The sequence below is a fragment of the Pygoscelis adeliae genome, unplaced genomic scaffold, assembly GCF_000699105.1.
Source record: "Pygoscelis adeliae isolate BGI_AS28 unplaced genomic scaffold, ASM69910v1 Scaffold361, whole genome shotgun sequence".
NCBI lineage: Eukaryota > Metazoa > Chordata > Aves > Sphenisciformes > Spheniscidae > Pygoscelis > Pygoscelis adeliae.
The window spans coordinates 204,327-224,586 of record NW_008824187.1 but is presented as its reverse complement, the minus strand read 5'-3'; positions in this window follow the sequence as shown (position 1 = coordinate 224,586).

Sequence of the window (20,260 nt, the reverse complement as noted above, 5' to 3'; positions counted from 1 at the left end):
CAAGCCTCTGAATTCAAACTGAGGGGCGCAGAGGGTTTCATCACTGCTTTGTGCTTGGTTGAGAGTCCTGTACGTTTCTTCCTCCGTTCCTGCGTGAGGAGCTCCGGGCAGTGCTCTGCAGGCTCTCACAGATGTCCTGTGCAATTCTCAGCTATTGTGTTAACCTCTGAACTCTAACGGCATCGAAGAGCATCTTTCAGTTGCTAGCACTGGACACCTCCTGCATCTCTAAGAAACGGAACGACAGCCTGCCTAAGCACAATATCCCAGTAAGTTGTGGCTTTTCAGGATACTCTCTGCATGCAATCCACCAGGATACACATTCAGGACTGCTTTTAGAAAGTTAAACAGCCCAGGGAGGCATCGGTGGGATGCTGCCATCAGAAAAAGGAAAAAGACTACGTGGCCCGAGGAAACGCAGACATTTCTAAACGGTACAAGTTTGCATTTCCATTTTTCCCCCCCCGTGTCTGAAGTTCCTGCTTCCAGCTGAGGTTCATGCTGTTCTAGTGCAACGTAGGGGGAACGTGCACCTAGCAGGGGATGGAAAGAGGTACGGAGAGAGAACCACAAAGTCACCCATCTGTCCTGAACCCTCTCGGATGGAAACGCACGCTCTCTCCTTATGCTTCTCCTGCCCTCTCAACGCAGACGTTGCTGTCGTGGCTCTTAATCCCTCTCCAGGCTTTCCGATCTCCTGGTGTACTTCAGGGCCTCCCCATGTCTTTGGGGTCCTGACGTGAACTCTGATAACGTTTTGCTGCCATCCCTCCCCAGCTTCGTTCGGCTACAGGAGCAGACCGCACAACTCCTGAAAGGGAAGCGTCTCTGGTCACCCAGAGGCAGGAAGACAATTGCCACTGCAGAGAAGTTGCGTACGCTCACGGATTTTTAACAGGACTCGGGTACAGGTAGGCTTTAGGCTACAGACCATAGAGCCGTTTCTGGTGCTAGGCCTTGCGGTTCAGGGCTGCGAGTGGGAACACGGGACCGCTCGGCAAGCAACTGCGTCTCAGAATCCTTCTAAGGATGAGGATTGGGTTCAAAAGGAAGAACCATCACAAAGTTCTTGATTTCACAGATACAACTGATCCCGTTGGGCTGGCAGGCTTCCTTTTGACTAGTTGGGCTTACCAGTGGCTGCCTCTCCTCAGCAAGGAGGTGCCAGCTTGCTGCTCGTCGGGACGGCGCAAGCTGCAGCGCACGACCTGAGGGTGGCCCCTCCTGACACGCAACGGCCTGGCACAGGTCGGATCCGAAGAGCCACTGTGGAAAACCTGCCCCGTGAGAACCGCCTACGGTCTTTTCCTTCGGGGCGCCGCTTTCGAGGCGAGCAAAGCCAAAGCCACACAGCCAGGCCACTGCTCAGCGCGGCGGCGATTTACGCCCTGAGGTTTCCAGCAACTCTGAACATATTGCAGTGCAGCCGGGGGGACAGGGAGGAACTCCGTGTGCCTCGCTGAACAGCTCGGAGCAGCGGGAGCCCAAACGCGAGCCGAGCAGCGGGAGCCCAAACACGAGCCGAGCCAAGGCAAACGGTCCCCTTCTCTGCGCCTCATGTGACAAGCAAATATTTTGAGGTCAGGAAAAGCTTATCTTTTGCTGCCTAGAGGCAGCCAGTTGCTTTCTATTAACACGTCATTTTGTGTTGAGTCCTGTGCACATTGGAACGAGACAATTCCAGACATCTTGAAGAAAAAAATGGAAGCATTGAAAAAAATTATATACCTATTCGAGCTATGCGCTGATCCAAACTAAACCATATTTACATCTTCGAGAGTGACAAAATGTATTATTTGTATCATTTATTTAGCCCATAAAAAAATATCGTGAGGTATATTTATGGCATGAATTCTTTAGTTTTGAATAAATGACAAACATTCACAGTATTAGAGATGGAGCTGAGCTGCATAATAAGGCATTAAAGTGCACTTTTTGCCTGTTGACATCTCTTTTTATGGATAGAAATTAAAATGTTGAAAATAGAAAGCATCAATATTCTTGAAGGTTATATCCAAAGGGCTCAGTAGCAGTATGTAAATAGAGAATTAACGTCATAATGTAGATTAAAGCCCCCTCACATTTCTAGAGGAAAAAGCTTGGAAAGCAGATATGATGTGTGTGTGTTTGTTCATTACAACTTGATTAGCACAGCACAATATTAAGGACCAACAGTAATGCTGAACGTATATCGAAGACTGTGTTTGCGGGTATATCTGTACTTTCTATATATCAAGAGTAATTGCCAATATGATAAGTGTTGAAATAAAGACTGTTGAAGTGCTTCTGGGATTTAAGCGAAGCAGTAACATCACCATTTTAAACCTTGCTTCAAAATCTCTTTCATTATTTATTTCTGAGGAAAAAAAATAATACCTGAACATAAAAGTTTGATTTGAATCTTTCCTCAAATTTCCACTTTTTCTTTACTGAGCTGGGGGAGGGAAGAGGAAGAAGAAGGGACATTTTCTGGAAGTTTCTGCATTTCTCACTTGTATTTATTAAGAAGTGAAAGGCACCTAGGTGTTCATAGGTACCGCGCGCAATAAGGGCTCGTTTAATGCAGGGGATAGATTATGGACTATATGAAGTAGCTGACACGCCACAGATGTAAAGGCAAGGTAACGATCCACACTGATAAGCCCGCACCAAATCTCTTCTAACCAACGCAGGGGGCAGCGGTACGAGCCGTGTCACCAAAAAGCTTGTCCCCAGGAGAGCTGCAGCTCAGCTGTGCAGACCAAGATCGCCTGCCTGTGCCTCAGCAGTTGTATCTCAGGACTGCTGAAACGCCCAGGGCTCTTGCCATCGCACCAGATCACGCAGCCCCTTGGATTTTGATTTTCATTTGTAAGCGAGAGAGATTTTTTTTCCCCCCCCTTCTCCTGTATCATTCACAAAATCTTTGTATTACGTAGCCACGCACTATGTGTTAAGGATTATTTAACCTTTGTTCAGTAAATACACCGCACAATACACTTTCGATATTTGTCTGATAAAACGTCAAATAGACGTGACGGGAAACTACACGACACAAGAATCCCCCTCTCTGTTGTTTTGCACTAGCATTCACCATTGCATCAGACAATGCAGAAATAGCCACAAAGGGTTAAAGAGAAACAAGCCACATGCCTCTCAAACCTCTGAACAGACACTTATTTTCCAGACCCTACATGCAGCCAATTATCTGATTCACCTTGCTGCTCTGCTGTAGGGTGTTTTGATGCCATTTTAACATTTTGCTATAGCTGGCAGCAGCATGCTTCTAATGCAAGCGACCCCAGGGATGGCTATGGACAAAATACAGAGAAGTAAAGAATATTTTTGGCTCTTAGGAGTTAAGTAATGTAATCTGGCACAGAGATGGTGATAGTATTCAACAAGGAAGATCAGAACACGATTATGCATGGCCAGAAATATATTCAGCAATGATCCATCATGCTGTCTCCGGCTGCTTTACATGCAGGAGGATCATCTGCTTTAATCTTCCTAGTCTCCAGATCCACACAGAGCATCATATATTATGCAAAAAGGTACTCTGGGTGGCAGTATTGAGTTCACCGTTGCAGCAGGCTTTATTGTTGTAAGGGGTTTTTTTGTGTTTCCACACCCCCCAAGTCTATACTAGGCATCCCCTTTCAGAAAAACGCTTTAAAGTCTTTCTGTCTCAAAGGAGAGGTTCTTGCTACTCACTGTTTCTCCTCACATCACGCAGCCTGCACCCACACACAGCGATCCTCGTTCCCTCCTGCTCACACACACACACACCTCTGTCCATCACTGCCTTTCTGCTGCGCTGCAGACCCGGGGAGACCCTTCAGTGCAGAAAAGCGACCAGCACGATGCAGACTTTTTCATTCCCTCCTGGTTGAATGATTTAATAAATTCACCCTCGACGGCACTTGAGATTTTAATTTTTTTTTTTTTTTTATAATCAACTTCTACTGGACACAGGGCACGTGTGGTAGAGAAAAACAGTGTCCTTCAACAGAATTCAGGGGGTTTTCACCACTGAACAAAATGTATTTTTTGCAAGCAAGTATTCTTGACAACACTCTGTGCTAAAAGGAGGGTCTAGGGGCAGGGGGAAGACAGTCTTGGGCTCATTACAGGCTTCTCTCTCATCCAAAGTCCTGTAGCTGCTGCTGCAGGAGGTCGGGGAACGGATGCCTGTCTGCTCCCAGCCGACCTGGGGACAGATCCTCACGTGGAGTAAACAGACACAGTTCCCTGGGAGTGCAAGGCATCGCACCGTGCTACACCTGGTGAGGAGCTGGCCTAAGTTCTTGCTGCTTTTTCTTCGGAGCCACATAAATTTATTTAACGTGTCCCTAAAATGGCTTGCGAGAGCAGAGTGCAGCTTCGTTCACTTCCACAGAGTTGCCCCGGATTTTCAAGGAGAGGAGAAGAATCGGCGCCCCGCTCCTCACTGGCATGAATCATTTTGGCCTGTGCAGAAGGGCTGTGAACATCCCCGGGTGTGCAAATGAAACAATCTACCTTCGCGCCCACACGGGATAAATGGAAGTGACTTGCCAGGGGCCAAAGCAGCGTGGAGCCGGGCTCGGAGCCACACATGCCGAAACGCAGCCTCTGCCAGGCTTCCTAGCTGCCTCCTTCAACAAGGACAGCTTGACGCAGGGGCTGATTTGTTGTTGTTGTTATATTAGCAGAGAGCTGGAGGCTCCTCAGAGACTGTTTATAGAAAGTGCTTTTGAATGTATGCTTCAGCATAGATAGCTCCCATTTAAAACTGAAGATGGACCTTTTATCAAAAGATGTGACAGGCTATCTTAAGGGTAACTGTCACAGGTGGACGTATAAAAAGAAGAAAAAACCCTTTTCTCTATTTTTTCAGTTTTCTTGTATTTTTACCAAGCATTTAGAGGGTGAGATAATGTCAGATACATCTGTCTGGCATTTTTAGGTATGTATCACCTTGGAATCTAAGTGCTCAGGCAGTATGCGATAACACCCTGAAATACTTCCATCTCCTCAAGTTTCTCTCTCATCTTTCTTCTATTTAATCTCAAACGAGTTCAAGTAACTTCTGATTTTGCGTTTATCTAGATCTGAGGTACAGAAGAAAAAGCAGGCTTCTATAATTTAGCAATTGGTAATAACTTTACAAGTATAGTTCAAATCTCTAAGTCAGGATGAGCACTGAATTAGGAACCGAGGAATAAATGCTCATAATTTTCTGAGTATAAGAAAGTATTTCAAATGATTACATCGCCGGTACTTTTCTTGTGTATCCTCTGTTCATCGAAAGGAGTATCTGGAAGCCTAGCTGTCCTTAAATAAGGACAAAACAGAACAGTAAGTCCACCTGCACGCAGCGATCAGATGTCAGTATGAGATCACCACCAGAAGGGCTATTGTGCCCTCACACGAGGAGCCATCCGACTCCTATACAAAAAGAAAAATTAACAGGCCTCCCAGAACAAATTGACCCCCACCACGCCATAACACACCAAAACCCCAGCAACGCTGCTGAGAGGGAGAGGAACATCTAGTAGAGGATTAAGCTCCCTAGACCTGAAAACTCTGCCCCTAGGATGCAGCACAGCAGGACAGGCAGTAGGTTGTGCTTTAATAGAGACGGAGATCTCTCTGATACTGCAAAGATACTGTCGTTCAAAAGGAGATCAGGCTTATGTTCAGCTAGTCCTTTCCAGGTGAACGCATGCGAGCTCTTCCAACTCACTAGAAGCTGTGTGGAGACTCAGTTGGATATATCATTTTAAATTTGGTGTTCTGCTAACACAACGGCATAGCTGCCAACTGGCTCAGAGCATGGGTCAAGCCTGTTTCACATCAAACAGAAATCAAATGGCTTAAAGCAGACAAGAAACAAATGGCCCAGATACGAACGCGCCTTTGAAATCTGCAGTGTTTGAGTTTTAGACCTTAACTTGGCCTATCAAAACATAAATAACGCTTGGCACCTTTGGTTTGGATCCAAACCATCCTAAAGTACACAGATTTTGAGCAGGATTTTGAAATGGAAGTCTCCTTTAGCAACTGAGTAAGCTAGATAACATACACATGTAATCATCAGGGCAGGGACACCACCAGGTGACTACCGTAGGTCCTTTCCAGACATATTTACTGTGGCTTTTTTTTTGTTGAATTCCACATTCCCCATTTCTTTGATGAGTTACAGCTGTTACCGCACAATTTGTCCGGCTCTATCCTCCCTCCTGTGTTTGACAAAATGGCTGCCCTGCAGAAAGCATATAAAAAGTCACGTATTTGTGATGCTGGTAGCATCTTTATTTGGAAATAAGCCCTAGCCGAAGAAGTGCTGGTCTCCTAGTAAGTTTTAGCCTCAGTTATTTATTTCCATCTCTTGCCTAAAGCCTTTAGCTTTGGTTTATTTGCAGGACAAAGGCTTCAGTAAACTCTGAGGAGTACCCTGGGTGAGGAAATGAGAAGAAACTCACTTCTTCAGAGTCTCCAGTTCAGGTGCGCTGCTGTTTCCCTCTTCCCTTTCCCCAGGGACCACATCTGCTTATGGGCTGACTTGGTCCCTACCTTCTGGGCAGAGCACTTAGCAGCGTGACGCCGGCGTAACAGCAGGGTATGAGCAAAACCTGAGACCGTAGTTACAGACCTGATCTTCTAAAAAAATTATATCGCTTAACACCACCTTCTGCACAGACGAGGCAATACCGTTTTAGTTTTCAGAAGAAAGTGAAAATCCCACACAGTGATTTGAATTCGCCCCCCAAGATCTCCGAGAGCAGCCAACTCGGGACACCCAGTGTCACAGGAGAGCCGCAAAGCGCTGGCTGAACCAGGGAGCGGGGAAGGGGAGTCGGAGAGCTTTAACCCCAAACAATCGATGCAGTTGACTCTCTGCCATTAAACTCAGTAACAACGTGCAACAGTGAAAGCTCAAGTTCATTTTAGGCCAGTTATGAATATAGCATGAAACAGAAGTACGTTTGGGTGTACTGTACAAATGGGAAAACAGAGATACTTAAGTGGGCATGGCTGGTCTCTCCCTACATAAATGATACATCATCAGATCCAAGTTTCAATGTTCAAAGAGAAAGAGGTAATTATTTTAAAAGATGTTAGACGACGCTAAATCAGAAACCTAGCCCATCTCAAATCTTCAAGTGTTTCTCCCCAAGGAGACAATCAAACATAAAAACCTCAAGGAGAGTCCAATAAACACCCCTTGTCATGAGCAGAAATCCACGCTATTACTAAGACAGTGAAATGCCATACTTAATACATTGTGCAAACTTAAAAATTATAAGGCGCTGGGCTGATGTGTGAGCCTTTCCCCTCCAGAGGGGGTCTCCCCATTTTTGTTCTCTCAAATACAGTGAAGAACTGGGGTTCTCCATCGACGTTCACCTGTGGCACACTGTGCGCTTGGCTGGCCTGACAGCTCATGCAGCAAAAACCCTAAGGTGGACAAAGGGTTACTTCAGTAACATGCATGTTTATATTATACTTGGCTTAATACGGGCCGTTTTCTTCAGCTTGAGAAAAAGAAGTAAGGGATTAAAAAATGCGAGTGTAGTGATGAAGCACTTCATTTACCCTAAGCCTCACTGTACTCACTCAAGGCCCAGACTTTCAGACAGTTCTCATCACGGGGTGTATTAAGTATACCACTGCCTTAGATATTTCGTCAGTACTTAACTGGGAAAACACTTCCATCACGGTATGGAGGAATCACGAGGTGAGCGCTATTAAAAACTCTGGTCAACGTGGAGCATGTGACGGTATGTCCAGTATCACAGGAAGCAAAAAGTATGTGTTACATGCCTGAAGCCTGATATTGGCCTTCATTTTACTATTCCACGCGTTTATGATTTAAGCGAGGTGCTTCTCCTTTAGAGGCTGGGGCAAGCGAGGTCATAACAAACCTAGACAATACCAGGAGATTAGTAACCTTTGCATCTGCCCAGACAGCAATACAGGTCATACGTACAGTGAAAAAACAAAACAAGCAGCAAGACCTGTTGCGTTCAACTAAGTGAAGGATTGGATCCATTATTCTTCTGGTGTTTACCTAGCTAGATTGCACGTATGTAAGATTTTACATACTACCTGGTACACCAGTTGGAAGCTGCTCTCCTCTAGGAATAAAGAAGTCAGGTATCTTCTCTGTCTTACACTATTTGTACTGATGGGGTCAGGTTAAAACACTCATGCTGGAGCACTGGCTGCTTGAAGTACATTCACTACGGATATCATCTTGCCAACGGCCGGGGCTCGATTAAGGTCGGTTGACCTTCCTGAGAATGCTTCAAGCAGCAGAGGTAGCAAAGGGAAACAAACCCACACAAATTCACAATTCTTTTACTAGAGTCATTTGTCGGGAGATACAATCCTGTTTGTTGGGAGGAAACGCTTCCCCTGCAAAAACTCTCAGAGTCAAAGCTCGAGGAAACCACTGTTCTGGCAAAGGAAGGCTGTTTATAAAGCATTACTAACAGGCAAGGATCGCACAGGGATGTGAGGATGTACGTATGAAATCTAATTCCTACCTGGAGAGGAACAAGAATCTGAGGAGAACGACTGCATGAGTTTATAGCATAAACTCATGCACCCCCCTTCTCGATAGCAGAAGAGGGGTGCAGCTCGCTCACCGTTCCGGACACAAAGCCAGTCTTCGCTGCCTATACGTGTCCAGAGCCTGCCAAGATCAGGGCAGAGACTCCCGTTGGCTGTGGGAGGCTGTAACCCGTGGATCCAAATGAGCGCTGCACTTCAAGAGATGCATCTTTAATGTTCTAATGCAATAGAAACAGTAAAATAAAAAGCACTCACAGCGTGAGTTAATTCTACTTTTAGAAACAATTGCTTTCATGCAACAGCAATTGCCCATACCTGAAAGCTTCAAGTGCTGTTTAGGTGCATTCCTAGGGTCTGTATACTAATGTTAACCTAATTCTCTCAGTGTGGCGTTTGGATATCTTACTGAAGCGCCTAGTTTTAAAGAGAGCTCACTATCTGCTGAGGACAATGTGCCCCTTATATAAGCAGAAATTTTTGTAAAAGAAGTCTTGCTTTTTCTGCAAGCAGAGATTCACGTGCCCATGCGCACAAAGATCCAACCACATTACGGGTGGGGAAGGCAAAGGGATGTACAGCTGCGGCACCACATCTGGATACACGTGCTGCAACAGACACATAAGAGGAGGGAGGAAAGCCCTCAAACTTTCTAGAAATCTACCCTGAACTAGCAAGAGTATTCTCTCCAGAGTTAGAGACCGTGTGTACAAACCTAGCTAGGCAATGACACAGAGAAGTACCTAGGATACAGAAGTGTCTAGGAAAAAAATCAGAAGCATTTACTAATTGCCGGTCAGACATCCAGGAGGCATGGCAGCGTCTTTCCTATTTGAGATGTCACTCAATCATCTCCACCATCTTTCTAGCTTTTTTGGTGGAAAAGCTAAACTAGCTAAACTACAGTTTGGTCACTGAAGGATGAGAGAGACCCAAACTGTCCTAAATGGGCAAATGTGCATTACAACAACAGCAGCAGCAAAAGACCACTATAATTATTACTGCCATTATCACACAAAGTTGAGCACTCCGTGTCCCGTCCCACCTAGGAGAAGGGGAGAGTGACTAAGACCCGCAAATCCCCTCGGCGTGGATTAAGGTGAAATAACACTCAAGGTCCAAAAACAAACTCCAACTTTAATGGCACGAACACCTCTATAAACATCAACCCTCTATGTCTTAATACATAATACAAGCTAAGCGGCTTTGTGAGGAGTTGAGGTAGGCCTTGTATTGCTTAACAACGTCAAAACAGAGAGCGAGAAGGGGGAGGAGAAGAGAGAAGGAGAAAGGGAGAGCTGGGAAGCAGGAGAGAGGTAGAGAGAGAGAGATAGAGAAATCACCAATCCTGGATCCAGCGTTGGACCTGCCAACGGGGGGTGTCGGTGTGGAGAGGGTCCCCTGGAGGCTCACGTGCGCCCCTATTTATTGGCTGCAGCCCAAGCTTTCGAGAGTCTTCTCTTACCCCAGCTCCAGGAGTGGTTGAGACAGCAGTCAGTCAAGGAGAGTGACACCGGGCCCCTCCCCGCGGCTGGCTTCTGGAGCTTTCCCTGGGGCATTGCCTGTGCTCCCAGCACAGCCAGGTGGGCCTGGTCCCTTACACTCCGCCAGCATTGCCACAAAACCTACGTTCTTTACAGGGCATTCCGAATGAAATCCTCACCGTGTTTTCCTTTTTCCATATATGCCGATGAAAGCGTTGATGAGTTTCTAATTAACAGCCACTCAGTTTGGGGGGGCAAAGCCTGAAAAACCCCCTTCCCTTTTCGCCGTATCCATTGGGACCGGGTTTCACTCTGTTCCAAACAACAGAGTACAACGGAGCATTTGTAAATGCACTCTGCCTTTTGAAAATAAATCTGACAGCATTAGAGATAAATCCACAGTGCCTCGAGGGCGAGACCAGTGCACAGTTGCATGCTTGTACGAGTGTGCACCTACCATTAGTCTGAAAAAATCGGAACCCACTGACATAGCGGGTAGTTGTGATCAAGGCAGAATAAAGCTTTCTACCCAGTTCCTAAATTTTTCTGTCACTGTTAATCATCTCTGTTTGGAACAGTGTTTCTTGTTTACTAGCAAACAACTGCCTGTAGACAGGCTAAATATTTCTCTATCGACGCTACAGTACACTCATACCAGGACTCAAACCTGAACTGCCAGCGAGGGCGATGCTCTTTCTCCCTTCTCTCTCCCACAGTCTCAGCGTGCCTTCTGTAAAGCCGTCTTTCCCCGACGCAGGCCAGCAGGTCTTGTCTGTCTTAAGGACCCTCTCCTACGGGTCTCCCATTTCCCAGGCTTGAATTAATGAGCAGCCCCCCCCCCCTGCACCGAGCGAGGCACAATTAATCAGCACCACGAGAGGTTGCCAGCGCCTGCGAAGGGGCACCGCCAAGGTCACAGCCCTGCTGCGCATCCCGATGGGGAGGGAGGAAAGCGCGGGGCGTTACTCCGGTGAAAGCCGGAGATTTGAAACCCTGCTTCTTGCCGGCGCTGTGCCGAAGGTATCCATCTCCCTGCTTTCGCTGAACCACGCTGATGAACAACACGCCTCAGAGAGCTGGAGGAGGACAGCAGAAGACTAAAACCGAAACAGAGCACCGCTGATGTTATAACGGCAGCTCTCTGGCAGCTGCCTTTGGAGGTTAATTACCTTTCTAAAGAGTAACGATTCATCTTTTCGCCCATACCATAATATCCTGCAATGCTAATTCTCATTTTGAAGACAGGAAAACTAATGACAGAGAAAAGGTTTAATATATATAACTCAAAAGAAAGAATAAATTTGCCATAACGGGGTACTAGACTCCATCAATAAAAACTCATTCCAAAAGATCACAACTCAGAGTATTCCCAGAACATAAATATCTTCTAGGATACACCATCATTAGCAAAACCCATCAAGCTTTTGTTTCAATAAACAGCATCTGCCAGGAGCATCTTCTCTGAAACAGACGATATTAAACAAAATTTGGTGTCTCATTTAGTAAAGGGGCAGACTTCTGGGCTGGTGTCTCAGGAGTCTTCTGCAAGCTTTAAAAAACAAAAAGGCCTTTCGAAAGAGGCTCATCTCATTTGATGCAAGACTTTCCATCTTAAATGCTCTAACAGGTGTTACGAAAGCACTAACGTTCTGGACCTGCTGAATGTCATCTTACGAAAAGCACCCTTACTTACTCCTGAATCCCTCAGCTATACTAAGCAACTACATAGCCACCTTCCTGTCTTAGCAACAGAAAGTAACTCTCATTTTATTGCTGTGAAGGAAAGTAAGTAAACGGACTGAGGAAAACCAGCCGTGAAGGCACCCAGGTACGCAGGCTTTGGTGTAGGAGCAACGTATCCCCTATCCTCATCCTAGCTTAGCAGTGAGAAATGGCCAGCCCTGGCCAGATCCTTGGGCTCCCGACAGAGTCTGCCTCTAGGAGAGAGGAAAAAGGCGCCTAGAAAATCTCTTCCTCCCTCCCTGTGAGATGCACAGAAATAAGCAAAGAGCAAGTAGCTAACCCAGGGTAACTGCTACTCTTGGCAGGGGCTGAACCAGTGATCCCAAAATGCAGGGTTCCTTCTCTCATGACCAATTCCATAAGTTACCTGATTTTGTACTCATTGCCCGGTTAAAACACCCATTAGCTTCTCTTCTGCTCACCCACACCCTGACTCCATTTGGTGGTGTTTTAAAAAAAGAAAAATAAAGTTAGCAGCCAAAACATAATGCACCTCATGGCACAAGGTTTCCTCAAGTCAAATAAACATAGGCAGAATGATATCAGGTCTTCCCGCAGGCTTGTGTTTTTTGGATGGGTTTGTTCTGCCCTCACTGTGCTGCTTTTGTGCTGTACAGCTCCATGGCTAAAGGGCATTGGTGTATTTACATTTTTAAAGCGGCAGCTGAAAGACAAAATCATCCTTAGGGCACCTTTGGGGTACTTTTTTCACCTAACTCTAGCCGCGCCGAAATAGCCATTGCAATACCACAAGCAGACCGCTCTACCTTTTCAGATGCTGGATGGCAGGAGTGAAATGTCCTCTAACTCACTGCTGAAAATGATGGAAAAATCAATGCAAACTTAGTGAAGGGAAGGCAGTGCCATTACAAGAAAGTCATTTTCAGCCTCTCCTGTGGTACTAGCTTCCAGAAAGCAAGACACAGCATGTGGTGGGTAATGCTCTGCCAATTGAAAAATGTTATGTCAAATATTCCCATTAGAAGTTTATTTTAAATTAAATGTGATATATGTAGAAAAGCTGGAAAGACCTGGTATCATATCCGAGCACTTCCCCGGATTTTCTTAGCGAGCAGGTTAAGGTCAGACCTGTACCCCTGAGAAAACTGTGAGAAACGAGACAAAAAAAAAAAAAAAGCAAAAGCCAAAACATTTCAGCAGTGCCTATTGATTTTCTCTGCCTCAGGATTCGTTGGTCCCGGCTGGGGGACGTCAGCAGTGCCAGCCGATGGCAGCGCTGTCCCGTCAGCCTTACCCCAAAGGCCTCTCTGACCTGCTGCTACTGCACGCCCGGACCTGGGCGGCCGGATCACGACAGACTGAGCCAACAGCACTGTGAGGAGCAAAGCCCAGACTCTCCCGATCTTGCAGTAACTAAGAAAGCTGACCCACAGCTCGTGTGTCTTTGCAAGGTGTTTTTCTCTGCAGTTTTCTTCCCTAAGCTTCAGGTACCTGCGCCGCTCGGAAGGACATTTCAGCCCCAGCACAGTAGCGAAGCTTGCCTCGGATGCTGCTTTCAAAACGGTCTGGCTTCCTTCATGGAGTCAACGGGTCTCCTTTCTGAGGCACAGGGGAACGTCAGCAGAGACTTCTCCAGCATTAACTCTTTCAGATTTTGCACACACTCCGAAGATAACAGATAGGAGCTTTCATCCAGCTCTGCAAATGGATTAGCAAGCAGCAGCTGCTAGATATTTTAAGCCCAAATGATATTAAACTCAGGTTAAACTCGCTGCTGCAGGAAAAAGTCGATAATGTTTTCCCATCTTGATTTTTCTTTCCTCGTTTCATTCCTCCCCGACAGCTGCTGCAGGGATGCTGACTGCAGTTGGCAGTATAACCTTACTTATGACACGCTCAGGAACAGATGTTTTTCTTCACATCTACCCCTCCTCTCCTACCTTTGGAGCGGGATAATGAGGTACTCTGCAGCTCTGGTTCAGAGCATGGTTATTAAACAGCTAGGGAAAATGGTGCTGGCGTGGCAAACTGTGTATCATTGAATTACTACAAAACATGGCGATGAGAAAATAGATCTGCTTTGAAGGAGAAAAGTGGCCTGTTTTCAGTCAAGAGCTCTTTCCTGTTAACCAGCCCAGCCCATCAGCAAAGTATTAGATAGTGTACACAGCAATTTGTAGGCCGCATAGAGGGCAGCAGTTTGTGCCTAGAAGCTGTCACATACCTCCCTGGGTGGATGTCTCTACCTAAGGGCCATTCACATGATGAAGAGTTTATGAGCTGTGATTATTGGGGATTTGTTGTTTGTTCTTTTTTTTTTTTCCCCTGCTACTCTTTAGAGCAACGGAGCAAAATAATACAAACAGAGTTTTCCCGCAGTTTCCCCTGTGCGGGATGCTGATTAAAGCCCTGCAGCTCAGAGACAGAAAGTCTTACCAGATCCTTCCCGTATGCCCATTCTTGACAGGCAGAGCACCGCTTTCCGGAGACACTGGCTAATTTCTTTGCTCTGAAGTTTATTTTGCATTCCATAGAAAACGGCTGCAGCAAAGGGAGGGAAAGGCTGACTTGTATAAGCCCCTACGTATCTAGCCTGAACACACAAACATTTGGGAAATATCTCATGTCTCCACCTCTGCTGTCACAGGAAATCAATCACCTGCAGCAGCACCTTTTAGGTAATTTTACAAGGTTCTGTGATGTAAGAGATTGCATTGTCTTAGGTGAAGGGTCTCCTGGTGGAAGCTGTCTTAGCAGAACCTCCGTGATGCTCCTTGACAAAACCAAGCAGGGAACGGCAAGCAGGCTCCTGCTTCCTCACAGTAATCACCTAGCAGGGAAACTCGAGAAGCCCACGAGCAAAAAAACGTGGATCTTCCTATTCCTAGCATGCTGGCTGTGTCATTACTGCCAGGGAAAGCTGCTCAATGATGACACAGCATGTAGGACCACAGGGCTTTTCTAATTCTCACCCATTCGTGGTGGACGGCCATAGACCTAGATCCTCGTGTCCTGTGGCCCAGGACTGGGCATGGAGACTGTCTAATAGCTTCTCCGGTCCCTAGGACTATCCAGGAGGGCAGGAAGGGAAGCATGAAGAGCAAGTTTAAAACTTGAGTGAAGTAAACAAATTAATTGGCAGATTTTATCCCCGGCTCTCAGTCCTGCGACACTGATCACAACACAAAGAAGGATGTAGTTGCAGGGTGCAGGCATCAGTATGTTGTCTCTCTCTCTCACACCTATTGCGGTCTCTATCGCTGTATTTTCAGGATGCCTCCTAACTACGTGCACCTCCCCACCTGTAAGATAAGGGCAGCTCTGATAACAGTAAGTGACTTGTTAACTGCTCCACAGGAGGTCTGCATTACAGTCATGCTTTAGCCCCAAGACCATCCCTCCTTTCTGCATTTACAACATGAGCTGAACAGGCTAAGTCTGCCTGTATCCTAGACGACAGCTTCAGTGGACTACAGCTGCGGGCAGGAAAAGGCAGGGAGAGATGAAGCATAACTCAGACCCGTACCTAACTTAAAACGGATTTGGGCCAGCTCTCCTCTGCCTAAGCCTTATCCAGCGCCTGATCAGTCCGGGAGCATTTCTTTCTTGGTTCATATATGGGTCTTTTATGCAACCTGCCAAGAACACCAGGCTATGTATCTCAGTTTAGGAGATTATAAATAAATAGAAGTGCCTCATTCTGCTCTTTCAGACAGACCCCTCCCCCCCCCGAAGTAAGAATTAGTACTGTTCTGTGCCAAGTTAGAAGCAAAAAGGAGTGCCTCCAAAACTAATTCTAAACAAAACCTAGAACTCACTCTTTACCTAATCAAAGAACGTAAATTATCCTTTTTCCTTACCCCCACATCAACCACCAGACCACAAGGGTTATTTTGCAAGTTTCTTTTTGTTTTCCTAGCGTCTATATAAACTGCAGTTATGTTCTTCAGCTGTTCTGTATGAGACTAAAAGCGTGTGTTTTTATAAGAACGGAGATCCTTACATGAGTTCTTGACTCCAAGAATAAAGTTTAAGAAAAATTCTAAGATATGGAATAGAATCAAAGGAACAGAATCACTGCTTTAGAATGGTCATTGTAAGAGATGAACATGGAGGTCCGAAAGCAGAATCGCGTCTTAAGTATGAACTTCAATTTAAGAGATCCTCAAGGAAAAACCAGGATATAGAACTAAAAAGGCAACATTATTCTTCATTTGGAAGGAAAAGCAGAAAAAAAATCCCGAAGTACTTTATAGACTGGTTCGTTTGAGCTAGTGTGGTAAAGGAGCTAAGTGTCACTAGAGTCATTTTACAGTTGGACAGTGTAACTCAATGGACAGACAGAAGTCTCCATAAAGGAGAAGTGTCAGAACCAAAAGGCAACTTTTCATCCCTTCCTATCACCATTAAGAGAAACACACTCTTCACTTGTCCTCTCCTTTGATTATTTTAGGAGGCGATAGGACATTAGCTTTTTTCCAGACGTCCGTTTCATCACATTTATCACATTAAATACTCAATTACGTCCCTTATTTTTATTTATTTTTTTGCAGTAACAGGCGCTGGATGGGTTGTATTCTCTTGTTCAACAGCATACCGATTAAGGAGCCAACCATTGCTCTTGCCTTCATTTTCTTTCTCACATACCTTAATCTAGATTCAGTGTGTGTGGGATTCTAAATAAGTGCTACTACTCCTTTGATAATCAGCGATTTGTTACCGCATTAGAGGTGGCCTAAGTATTCAAGCTAAGAGCTGCCACTAACCTAGATGTCAGCAGAAGGCATATTATTGGATTACAGGGTAGATGCAATGGATAAAGGAAACTAAACAATATAAACTTTCTTTTCAAACCGTTATTATTATTTTGAGGAGTGAGGGAGGCAGACCACTTGAAGCTGCCAAAAGAGAAGGGGGACTAACGGATTTACTGAAACACATTTAGACATGAGGAAGAACTACACAGGAAAACGCAGGATGTTAGATGACCCGGGAGGGGGGGGAGGGAACCACCCAACACCACCCCCACCCCCCCAACACAAAAAAACCCAGCTACCAGAAAAATAAGCCCGGCTCATAGATTTGCTGCAGAGAAGGTGCAGAGGCAGAACCTGATCTGGTCTAACGTGCTTCTACGCCGAAGCCACCTGGAGAGCTGCACGCAGCAGCAAGTTAGAAAAGGGAACTTCTAGGTTTCTGCTTTAGAGGCTGTAAATGGCTCCTGACCCCACGTTGTCCTGAACGGCCATTCCAGCCCAGGTGAAAGTAGACGCACGCTGCATCTGAAATGCTTTTAATTTACAGCCCCCCTCTGCCAGTGCCAGAGCAAAGATCAGAGTTCCTCTGCTAGTTCATGAGGTCCTTCCTATGGGAAGGAAGGGTTCCTGGTGATCCGTTCGGGGTGTTACTTGCTCATGCTTTTTTGTGCAGTTCTTTTGCAAGGAGGGCACTTTTAAGCTTACAAACGCAACTGTTGTCAGCTCGAGTCTCTGCTGAGGGTGCAATACAATGGTGTGTTACTCCAGGTTCTGCCACGTAACTCAGCTTGTTATGACAAAGGCAGCGTTCAGAGTACCCTTCTGTGACAAGGCAGTTGTTTGCACTGCACCTAAAAACCTTAATGCTGTAATGAAGCGGGAGACAGGGAAATACTTGGCCCTAGTGCTCAGTTGAGCTAAACACTGTCTTTTTTTTTCCCCCTTAATGTCAGAACCTGCATTCACATTTGTCCATCCCTATCTGTAGGTGCCAGACTCTTATTAAACTTTGTCCAAATTCCCTGTCATTTAAAATTGAACAATGATCTTAAATCATCAGCTGCCCCTGATGAACTGTGTACAAATTCAGACATGCTTTGTAAATGGTAGCTTTGTGACAGCAGTTCCTCTCTTGCCTTTCTTTTTGACCGTTCACCTGACAAGCTCCACTTAGCTAAGGGTTAGGGGAATAAGGCAATGTTTTCGTTGAAGTGCACACACCTGTCATTTAAAACTCCTGACGTGTGGACAGAGTTGTACTTTAATACCAGCACTAAAAGTCGAGTTACGCCACGTGCTGCACCAGGCAAGCTTAAATTATCAGCCTTGCGTAGAGATGACGTGAAAGACGAAGCCCTTGCAGTGCTGGCCCAGACCCAGGCCCCCTCCTTCCCCTCGTGGTTCTCCTCTCCACGGGGTCGGCTGCTGATCCCGCTGGCCCGTACGCTCCACGGGCACTGTGAGGATAACGGTGCAACCACAAACGGCCTTACTGTCTGCCACTGCATGTCTAAGGTAAGAGATACCATCTGGTCAGAGCAAGCTACTAGCTGTTGTAGCCATGCCAACTTCTTTCCCTGCTGGGGAAAGCTTGGTATATTAAACCCAGGCACAAGTACAGGACTTTGCGGCAGCCCCTGTCAGCGACGCTGCCTGGTTAGTGTCCCCCCGGACTGCAGGGGTGCCACGTGTGCTCTGAGATAGGAGGCTGAGCAGCAAATCGCACAGGTCACGCGGGTGTGCCATTCGCACAGTCGCGCTCACTCCCCGATTGTCACCTTGCGTCGACTGACGGTTCGCAATGCAGCAGCAATTCCCCGAAGCTGTGGAGTTATACCAAGGTATTTAGAAGTGTGCTCCAAAAGTCTACCCTCTCACTTCCCTGTTTAAGCCAACAGAAAGCACCAAGGTGTAATTGTTTGTGATGGCGCTTCTAGATGATTTAACATTGGATGCAGTAAAACATACCAAGCTTTCTTGTAGAGGACAAACTGGCTTTGTCTGAAGAACAGAGTCTGCAACCCAATATGTCATTTTCCTCTCTAATTTCTAGAAACACATGAGCAACAAAGAAAAAAAAATTAAAAAATCCCTAGCCATTGTCAGTGTTTTATCTGGTACAAAGGCAAAACAAAGCATACATTATCTAGGAATGTGAATAAAATGCTCCAGAGAGGGACAAACCCAACCGCCTGTTGTATCCTCCTAGGCACGACTTCACTGCAGACCAGCTCAGTGCCTACCTATCCTCTACGGACAATCAATCAGGCAGTTCCACTCCCACCTCCGTGAGGATCAGCTGCTCTCTCTACAGTATCTGTCACCTCCAACAATGAACGAGAAAGGCCTCAGCAAAGAATCACTTGGGGGCACGGATGCTCAGGATGTAATGGACCTGACAGCAAGCAGCTGCACAGGCTGGATCCATGTATTTTAATAGCATGTAAAACACAGGGTGAATTGTCTGGGGTGTCTCATGAGGCATTTTACCAGCCAGAATTTCGTTGAGCACAAGAAAAAAAAATAACAAGAAAAATTTAAGAAAATCAACCACCCCCACCCCAAACCAAAAAACCAACCAAACCCAAACAACCTGGGTAGAAAAATGAACTTAAAATGAAATCCAGTCTCCACAGATTATTTTAAAATGCCTCTAAAATATTGCCCAGGAACGCCACTTTCCTCTTGCTATGTACCCTAATGACATTCTTCACCCCCCGCAGTTGCTGGGCATGCTCGGAGCACTCTGCGAAGAACAGAGGGCACTTTTCTATGACCCCGTAGGGTCTGGGAAGACACATGGAGCTTCCTAATGTACTTCTTCAGAGGAAGAGGAAGTGGATAGTACTATTTTACAGAGCTGGCGAGAGCCCTGGGGACCACGAGTGCCCACCAGAACCCTGGCAGGGCAGTGGTGTATCTCCCTGTTGGCACGGCTTTGGAGTATGACTCCTGCTCCCTCATGTCCCCAAAGATAACTTTTTGTTCTCCACTCAAAATGCAGGCTCTGCCTGGAGCTAAGCAAATACAGAAATGCCTGTACCTGTTTTTCCTCACTACCGTGTTTCCCAGGTGACCAGCATGCTTTTTAAGTAGCTGTCCCAGCACACGGGTCCCCCCTGTCCCCTCCACAAATTCAGGATGCTTTTTACCTCTTTTTTTTTTTTTTTTTTTACATCACTGATTTTTTTTTTTTTTTTAAGCTTACGTTTTGTTTTCTTTTGTAGAGAGAAAAGGCACAGTGGGAGGAAAAGCACAAGCTGTGGGGAATATGAAGAGGGAAAGGAAAAGGGGTTTGAAGAAACCAATCTCACTTGTGCTTACACAATCTGAAGAGGAGACCTTCTCGAGGCAGCAGTAGAGGGGAAGGCGAGAATGGAGAAATAGGTGAGAGAGAAAATCTTTTCAGAAGTAATGCTCATGAAATTAGCTCCCTTCAGGCTATTTGCTGATGCTTAAGAACAGAGAGGAAGTGAATACAAACCAGCAACTGTAATTCAGAATAAAAAATAAAAAAATATTCTGTAACAGAGAAGGACTTTCTGCAGTCATTAACCAGACAGAACCTGATCTCAAGGCCAGCGAGGTCTGTCCACAGAGCACCCAGGCCAGGGTAAGGTTTGAAGCGAGGAGACTGTTCTGTGTTTCTTTCAGATTCACTGGTGGCTCCAAGTCTTCCAGACCCTCTGCCTCGTACCCTCACACTTGCAGTGGTTCAGAGGAAGCAAGGGATGAGTACCGGGTGCTGGAAAGTGATTTTCACAATGGCTTTGCAGA